Genomic DNA, 9,413 nt, shown 5'->3' with positions numbered 1-9,413 from the left:
TTTTTTTTTTTCCCTGCAACTAAGCGACCAATGAAATCTTGCCGACTAATGAGCTTTGTGGTCGACTGTCAGGGTGCAGCCCTAGTAGCTACTGTGATGTCACCAATTTGATTGTGGACTCCTGTTTTAAAGCCAATCAGAGGCAGAGTAGGGCGGGTCTTGCCAAGAAAAGCCAATAGCGAAGCAGCAAGCAGAGTAAACTGAAGGATTAGCATGTGATGTCATACAGGAAGTGCTTCCCTCATCTATATGCCTTGGTGTGGCACTGGCGTCAGTCACATGACTTACCCTCAGTTTTAGGGTAGAGCTTTTCCTGGGGGAAAAAGCTTCTGCGCTACTCAGTCAGTTAATTAACTTCACTACTGAAAAGCTATTTGACTGAGGAGGTAGTGATGTCACCATCACGCTACTGAGAATTGGAGTGAAGTTATTTTGCCCTGATCTGATTTGTATTGTTATCTAGTTATCGCTCTCACATTAAACCCCAATAACTGCATCAGTGATGGACTTCATGTTTGGAATACTCAGGAAAGAAACTGGGACTGTTCTGGAATATTCTAGTTTGTCTTGCAGGAGGAGGCGTGGAGTTTCAGCGGGAACATCAGGGCGTTCCACAGCGGACATAAACGAGTCCAAAATCATCGTCAGTTACTGTAACTGTGGAGCAGCTTTAACAGGACGATTGTTGATGCTCGGCACTGCTGCTGCATATTAACTCTGCTCGCTGTAATCCACTGATGTAATCCGGGAGTTTGGTCACACGCTGTTCTTTATTTGACAAAGTGGGAAGACGAGGGAGAGACAGTGCACAGGGAGAGTGTGAGGAGTAATAGAAGGAGAGGTGGGAGGAGGGAGCGACTGGGAAACAGAGAGAATGATGTGGGAGGAAGGACAGAGAGAGACAAAGATGGATGTGTCTCCTCCGACATAAATGTCTTACCTCAGACACCCTCTGTCCTCTCCCTCCATCCCTCCCTCAGTCAGTCAGAGGGAGTTGCACATGTATTACCCTCCATCATTGATAGTCTCCTCACATCACAGCGCCATAACTTATTCCCGCCCTCTGCTTCGTGTTGCTACGGCAACGCACACCCTTCCCCAGGCACCTGTGGCTCAGATACGCAGTGATGTACAGAACGCACAGCCCACAACAGCCAATCAGATCGCCAGCTCGTTCGTGTGCCAGCACTTGTGTTTCTGTGTGTGTGTGCGTCTCTGTGGCCCAGTCATGTTTAGGAAGAGCTGACCTACTTGGACCAATCAGACGGCTCGCTCGAGTGTGTGTATGTGGTCACGTATATTGCTAAGTGGCCCAGTTGTTCTGCTGCCGCATTAGAGGGCATACGGGGCCAACAGGAGCTGGATGAGATCTCATTATCTCGTTGTGTGCGTCTGTGTGCACATACATGAAATTGGAGCATTGAATGAGTCATCATCGGGCTCCCTGAGACTATTGCTGCAATCATGCTGAGAGAGTGTGTGTGTGTGTGTGTGAACGTGTGGAGAAGGAGATGTGTGTTGGTGCCACTGAGTGCATTCTGGGTTCACTGAGGATTTTTCCACCCGAAAAATCACAGTGATATAAAGCAGAGGAAGAAGACGTACAGTATCTGTCCACGGGGAAGATGAGAAACACTCTTCCCTCAGAAATCTTTTTTTGAATGAATAAAACATGAACACCCACGAGCGCTTTGCAGTCAGCTGTAGTTTTATATTTTTAGTTGTTTGCTTTTTGTGTGATGTTGCATATGAATGAGTGCAGGTGTGTCAGAGTGTTCGGGTTCGTCTTCACTCAGCAGTAATTACATTTAATGCATTGATCATTAAATTCACTGATGTTGGCATCAATCAAAACTCAACGACGAGGTGAACGAGCACATTTCCACAGAGCCAAAGTGACTGTCAACAAGAGATGTCTTTTAACTTTAAAGAACAGGCTCTGATGCTGTGTGGAAACAGTCACAGGTTGGTGGTGTGACCTCCCGTTGGCACCACAGTGAAGCACTTTTCACACTGCATATTCTGCATATTTAAGGTTAGCCCTCGGCTAAGTTAGCCCCACTTCACACACACGCTGTTAACCTGGGGTTGCCTTAAGCACAGGGCGATTCACGCTGCACCTCTGCTGTCCCTGGGTTAACCCCTCTTTCCTGCTCATGTAAACGGTGTCCCAAACTGCCGAAACACCTGTCCGACCAATCGTGAGCAGCACCATTGATAGCAAGCACATAGATCAGTACACACAGCTGTCAATCATGACATTAAATCCCCTTTTTAGAGCATCAAACAACTAATTAAATGTCCCATACTGCATCCAGCCACCAGGGGGCGATCGAGATGTTTTTGTTTCACCTTTGGGGAGCTGTTATTTGTCCATCTTTTTTTTTCATTCTATGTTTCAACTAGGTCTGGGCAATATCTTAAGACTGTCACGACATAGAATATAAAACTAAATATTTTGAAATGTCCTCTTAAGTACTGTAGATCACTAAAATACAAAATTATTAAATAAACTACAGTCACAATAAAGTGAAATTAAGTAGCTTCTGTCATAATAAAGTTAAAGAAAGTATGGTGAACCTTTTAAACTGTTGCCACGGCGCCATTAAACTTAGCGATTTGCTCACTGTTAGCTGGAAACAAACCATCAGCTCTTCAGTCCATATATTAATGATATTTGCATGTGGCAGTGGTGCTCCATGGTCGCAAAATGTGACTAAATAGTCCTGGTCTGGAGCCCTGCAGGTACAAAGACACACGCATCTGCTGCTTAAGCTATAGGTAGTCTCATTAAGTTAAACTGTTACCGCGGCACTGTTAAATGTGATGAGTTTGCTCGTTGCAGTGGTGCTCCACGGTAGCAAAATGCAACCAGATAGTAGCGGTCTTGAGCCCGGCAGATGAGAAACACACCTTGCCTGCTCAGGAGAAAGTGATCTGGATGGGTGGCACGGTGTGTGAGACGCCGAAACACAGTCTCATCCCGGTGGCTAAAAAAAAATGACGTGACATTTTACACTTAATGTTAGCGAATTAGCCATTTCATATATCCCATGGGAAGCAAGCCACGATGCATCAAGTATAATCTATATACCGCTCACCCCAAGTTGTAACTTAACTGATAAATTACCAAACCAAGGTGAAATAACGTAACGTGACATGTTCGCCATCACAGCATGATAAAACAACATCGTTACAGTTCACTACATCTCAGTCAGTGACACTCAAATGGACATCGGCCATTTAAATAAACTCTTTCTCATTCATTCCACTGCAGTGGTCAGTGAGCAGGCGTGGGAAGTCAACCACTGTGTTGGCTGGTGAAATCCGTGCAGGGACACAAACCAGGCAGAGTTCCTAAAATACCTCCACCAACAATATGAAGAGAAAACAACGCTGCTTAAGAGCTTTCCATAGTTTCATCACCACATCACAACTGAACGTCCGTCAGGACCCTGAACACACCACTGCAGCTCTCTGTTGTTTTGCAGCAGTGCCGGCGCCTGCGTCATTTTCTTTTCCTTGGGTTGTACTTTTATAATGAAGCCGGCTTCATTACCTATTTAATTGGTAGTTGAGCGCAGGGCAATTTGGAATCTTTTAATTAGCGCTCCCTCGCTTGTTCCTCCCTCCTGCGTCTTGACCAGAACATATCTGTTAAAACATGCATGATATCACTTTGCTTTAAAATAGGTCAGCCTCATGAAAAAGGCAGTTTTGTTTTTTTTGCTCCTGCAAACTTAAGCGTGGGCGGCTTTTTTTTTTTTTTGCACTGTATCACTTGACCATTGGACCATTGCATACAACAGCTGTGTCTGTAAACATCTGCCTCATTGTACCAGTGTTTCTGCCTTCAAACATTAATTATACATAATGCAAAAGAGAACTTACAGTATGTACAGTTTTCTGCTCTTTTGGAGGTTGACATCACGGAACAGAAGCTGCCGGGTTTTAACAGTGTATCCTCCTCCTGCTGTAAGCCAGTTTGAATCCATCTAATTTAATTTATGCAGTATAGATGTTTGTGCTCGTTCAGGTTTTAAATGCATATTAAAACACATGCCTGTGATTTTTATTTCTCTCAGGACTCTTTCTGCCATGTCGTTTGCTCATGTTTTACTGTCACTTAACATTAAACTCAGTGAAGTGAGAATATAACACAGAGATGATCGTCACTAATTACATGTAAATAATGAAATACAAGATCCACACCGAGGTCAGGTTTGTCTTATCAGCCAGTAGCCCAATGAATCATCCGTGCCCAATTATTACATTATCTATGTGTGTTTTTTGAACCATCACTCAAGTTGCATCACTTTCACAGTAAATTACTGTGAAATGACAGCTGTATACTGTGATTTCACTTTAGTTATACCTGCTTATTACTGTGATTTAGCAGTATTCTACCGTAAACTGCTATATTTAGTTGTGACCTCACAGTTAAAGCTGATTACATTACTGTGATATAACAGTAAGTTCCTGTAAAATTACTGTCTTTAACTGTAACTTCACAGATTACTATTATTCAGCAGTATGCTCCCTTAGAATTACTGCATTTCACTAGCCCCTTTTACACTGCCAGATTTTCGGCAAATGTTGGGTCATTTTGCCGGCAAGCTGCGAGCGTTTAGACACACAGAGCCGGATTGGCGAGTTGATCCGAGGTGCCCAATTTTCTGCCTCGTAGGGTAGACATATTGGTGGAACCTTTTTGGTTTAAACAGACCGAGGCGGCCTTCCGCAACGGGAGGGGCTGTTGATGACTTGTGGGAGGAGCTGTTGATGACGCCGCACGTGCGAGCCACTGGCGGTGGATAAACAGGAAACAGCTGATAGCAGGAATTAGCGAGCAGCTAGTAGCAAGAGGGAAACACAAACCTGACAAACACTGTAAAGATGAGCAACTGGGGAGACAAGGAATTGCGCGCCCTCCTTGTCCTCGCAAACGAAGAGGCCATTAACCATCAGATGACGGGGACGATGAAGAACGGGCCGACTTATGAGAGAATCGCCGAAGGACTGACCAGCCGCGGCTTCCCTCCCACGTCACTGTTTACGTCACACGCTGAGCTACACGTTTTGTTACTTGCTCACGCCCCCCATTGCCCCGAAAAAGGCGCATTCTGTTGTCAGACACTTGGAATAACAGTCTGAGCCTGTCAGTGACAAAACAAACACTTTTAATGGACGTATAATGACAGTGCAAATGGGAGCTATCTGCTAAGATACTCCTTGCTCTCCTCCTCGAGAGTTGGGTCAAGGACTTTTGTGGCCTGCCAAATATTTTGCTTGACATTGACACAGTGTGATGTGGACTATTGATGTTGCAGTACCTATAAAACATATTCACCCAGTTTTGTCTTTTATTGTCTTGCAACACTAAGTCAAAGTAGTTTTTCCCTGTTCTTCAAGCTCTGTCGCCTTCTTCACGTCTAGCCACAAAATCTCCACTGGATTGAGATTTGGACTCTGACTGGCCTCATTTCCATTTATTCCCAACTGCACCACAAAACAAGAAAACTCAGTCTGCACACTGAGGCCCAGATCACTGTGAACACTTCGACAGAGTAATCCCAGCACTGATCAGTACGTCCATGAAAACTCCACATTAATAGACGAGCTGGACTGAATGAGCTTATCAATACCGTTGATGTAGAGCCAATGTGTGAGTGGCAGCTGTAAACTGTTGAAGTGAACAAACTATAAATTCTTATTAGTCTTTAAATAAACCCTGGCTGGATCGTCAGCAGCACCAGTTGTAGAGTAAATAAGGGTGAAGAGTCTGTAGCAATGCGAAGCCTGCGACAACATATAACACAAAGAACAGTTCAGTTTTCTGCTGCAGCAGGATGGAGGTCAGTGTCCTTAATCACAGCTGAGTTTACTACCATCTTTTTTCTTAAAACATCCAGTATCTTCTGACAGATAAGGTGAGAGGAAATGGATTTATTTGAACTGTGAAAGTCATGGAATTTACTTCAGAGAGAGATATTCAGGGTCTTTACACATACAGTGTGTCGGCCACATTATTCGACTGTTTGTAGAATCTTTCTGAGTTGTGAAACATTAAAGGGAAACGTCTTTAGTTTTTTAACCTGAGCTCTGTTTTCTCATGTTTTTGTGTCTAAGTGACTGATAGGAACAACATTTGGTCAAGTATTGAAAGAGAGCGCTGCAGCCGGCAGTGGCAAAACTGTCTGCAATGCAATCCCTGTTTTTGTCACTGACAGGCTCAGATTGTCTGCAAGTGTCTGACAGCATTCTGGAAAGGATCCCTACAGAGATAGAGCTTTGTGTTAAAGAGCAAGATTCTTTTTGTTTAATCAGAAACAGCCTTGAAATTGTCATCACCAAACCCACCAGACTCCATTTAAATTAACCCTGATGTATCATATGCTTCAGTCAAAGTCAACAGAACTATCTTGGTTTTGTCTTTTCACTATTTCTACAAATAAACCTGCAGGTTAGACACCATCCATCTGTTAGGCTGCTGTCAGCCCTAGAGTGGTCTCCTTTGGTCTGAATCAGGGACTCATGTTGTTCCAAAGTTGTATAATTGCCTAGAGTTGGTTCGTGTTCTCACGGCAGCATTTACAAGCGGACCAGATCAAATGCCTTGTGTGAGAAAGCTGCTCTTGATTGGTCAGAATTTCCATGTGGGAAAAATCCAGGAAGTAAAGCAAACGTTGAAGAAGAGTACACTTGCAAGATAAATGTGACACTTTCTAATGTCACAATGGAGGGACAACTACGCAGGTTGATTTTAGCGCTGCTCATCGTGGACTATATTGCTGTCATTGTTCATTTTAGTCAAACCATACAGTTTGAAAACGAGGCGCGGCTCCAACTAGAAAACAATGTTTTGATGCATTGGACTGCTAGAACACGTCCAATCTCTGTAGACTTTCAGGGGACACTGTTCGGTGGTATTGTGATCAACTGGCCAGAGGCATGATCGGATCGACCCTGTTTAACCACCTAAAAAGTCTTTGTTACAGTTTACCCAGTGTTAGTAGTTTCCCTGTGCTCCCCTAACAAGTGTTGCAGATATCAGCCGTAGAGATGTCTGCCTTCTCTCTGGCATAATGGAACCAGATGGCACTCTGCCTGTGGTGCTTGAAGCACCAAAAAACACATTTGAAAAGCTCAACATCAATGACATTACTCAAGATAATCCACAGAGGTTGTTGTTAGCAGTTTCATGTGGGAACTATTTTCTCTCTACCGAACTACACCTGCCAACCGTAGTTGTGATCTTAACGTATACAAAAAAAAAATTGTACCTCATATTTTTTTAAGAATCCTCCTCACAGGACACTGCCATTAAAGGCAGTGTTTGTTAATATTTAGTTTTGAAAGTATTTAAATAGATGAAACAGGCGGCTGTTGTCCAGTCTGATCAGCAGACTGAGCGCGCACAGAGGCCCCTCGCAGTGTAATGTTCTGTACCTACAGTGCACTCATTTAGTTTTAGGCATCATACACAAGGTGTCGTTTGAGGACATGGAATATGTTGTTGACCTTTTGCTAACCTGTCGTCTGCCTCCTGTCTGTCTGTGGAGTCACTCAGTTCAAAGAACCAGCACAGCACAAACACTCCTCCATGTTTACACTGGGACTACGAGCGCACTGATACTGAGCGTGGACAGAAGACGCTACGATGCTCTCACACACTCTTCTTCATCTATTCTGCAGATCTAGCTCTTTCTTTTTTCCTCTCAGCTTGTCATCCCTCAGTGTCTCTCCATCCCCTCTCATCCTCTCAGCACTCGGGCCGTTCTTTCTTGTCTCATGTCTTCATGCCTTTGGCCTGCCTGCAGGTATGTTCAGTGAAACTTCTGTGGGACATAGAGTCCTTGGCTGGCCTGATTCCAGTATGTCAGCGTGATCTGAGGCCTTGCTGCCAGCTGTCTCCCTATAGAGGGACTGCTATACAGTAAATCAAGACTGCTTCATCAAGACTATCAGGTGCAGTATGCACCCAGTGCAGTCAGACTGGTCCTGGCTTCAAATTCTGCTTGATGCAGAAGGTGGGACAGCCATTTTTGGATCAAACCTGATATGCAGGGAAGGTAAACTGCTGCTGTTTTGTGCAGGTTGCAATGCATGGGTCATGGGTTAAATGCCAGAATTTAAATCCTGGTGCTTATCAGCTAAATACAGCTGCCAATACAGTGATAAATATGATATGAGCATGAAGTTTACAGGAGGTCCAACATCCCCGAATCAAAGTGAAGAGCAGCACATACAGAGCATACAGCAGGTATAAAGTTTGGAAGATCATAGTGTCAAAGGACATCACTGCCATGCCTCAAACCACTGAAGCTACACAGTGAAACGACTGCAAACAGTGTTATGATTTAATGAAGAGTTTTGAGATGGGATTTAAAAGTGGAAAGAGAGTTGATGTTATGAATGTCTGGTGGGAGGGAGTTCCAGAGATGATGGGGCGAGAGGCAGAGGTCTGGATGGACTTGAGAGGGAAAAAGAAGCAAGTTACAGTGATCAGTACGGGATGTAACCAGGGTGTGAACGAGCATGACAGTACTGTGTGGTGTGAGGGACGGGCGAAGGCGGTAAACAAAAAGATACCTTTTGCGGCTGTACGATTGAAGTTGAGATGAGATTGTGTTGGATAATCATGACTGAGTAGCGGCGCCAGCTGCCTCCCATCCAACCTGGGTGGTGCGCAGTGCAGAGCGGCTAAGGCTAACATTAGCTAACCAGTGGAGACCAGAGGGTGGGCGTTCGGCACTGTGGATGCGTTCAGAAATACTCTGAGTACCGGAGTGCACTTTGGCACAAACTGTACAGTTGGTGAACTTGGAGCGCTGCTGGAATGTACAGTTTGTTTTTTCAGCACACCACACTCAGAGCACCAAGCAGAGTCATTGTATGATTAACTTAATGGTGCGTTAATGAATGTAGAAATAGAATGTCCTGTTTCTGAAGAGCATCAGATTGGATTTAGGTATGCACCCTATGTTTCTGCATGTTCACACAACTAGAACAAAAGAGTAGTAAGACAGTGCAAGGCAGGTTTCTCTCTAATGTCTTACCTGTACACTTGCTAAATTAACTATCAGAGGGCTGTGGGTGAAGGAATTGCACAGGGACAGCTGCTCTCTGCAATTTGATCCACTTTAAAGTCGGGGCTATGTCGGGGCTTCAGGACACTTGGATCACTACGGACGAGCAGTATGGAGATATTTTGTGGTTTCAATTATGTGTTTTTGGACGTTTGAATCTGGGGCGCCGTCAGCCTCCATTAGGTGGAGTTGTGTTGCTACCTCCTCTCCCCTTGGATCTCTGCAAGTGATGTGAGGACTCTAAAACTTCACCTGAGCCTCCCTCGGCATATGGGTGAGTAGATAATGGCTGAATATTCATTTTTGGGTGCACTATCCCTTTAA

The 9,413-nt window shown here is 44.4% G+C and overlaps 2 protein-coding genes across 4 annotated transcripts in view; one reads left to right on the top strand and one right to left on the bottom strand.

Annotated features, from left to right (window-relative positions):
• Positions 1–9,413, bottom strand: part of LOC126405581 (dual specificity protein phosphatase 3-like) — a 608,181-nt gene that overhangs the window by 494,410 nt on the left and 104,358 nt on the right. The window lies entirely within an intron of this gene.
• LOC126405564 (thyroid hormone receptor alpha) overlaps positions 1–9,413 on the top strand; it is a 163,343-nt gene that overhangs the window by 69,717 nt on the left and 84,213 nt on the right. Inside the window, exon 1 of one of the 3 annotated variants that reach the window (XM_050069364.1) lies at positions 9,104–9,363. The exons of the other annotated variants lie outside the window; for them this stretch is intronic. The gene's annotated coding sequence lies outside the window, so the exon portion shown is untranslated. Of the gene's footprint in view, positions 1–9,103; positions 9,364–9,413 lie in introns of those variants that run through there. 3 annotated transcript variants of the gene reach the window in all.

Source organism: Epinephelus moara, chromosome 18, assembly GCF_006386435.1.
Source record: "Epinephelus moara isolate mb chromosome 18, YSFRI_EMoa_1.0, whole genome shotgun sequence".
In the NCBI taxonomy this organism is placed as follows: Eukaryota; Metazoa; Chordata; class Actinopteri; order Perciformes; family Serranidae; genus Epinephelus; species Epinephelus moara.
Note: the sequence above shows the minus strand (reverse complement) of the source record. Positions and strands in the feature narration are given on the sequence as shown.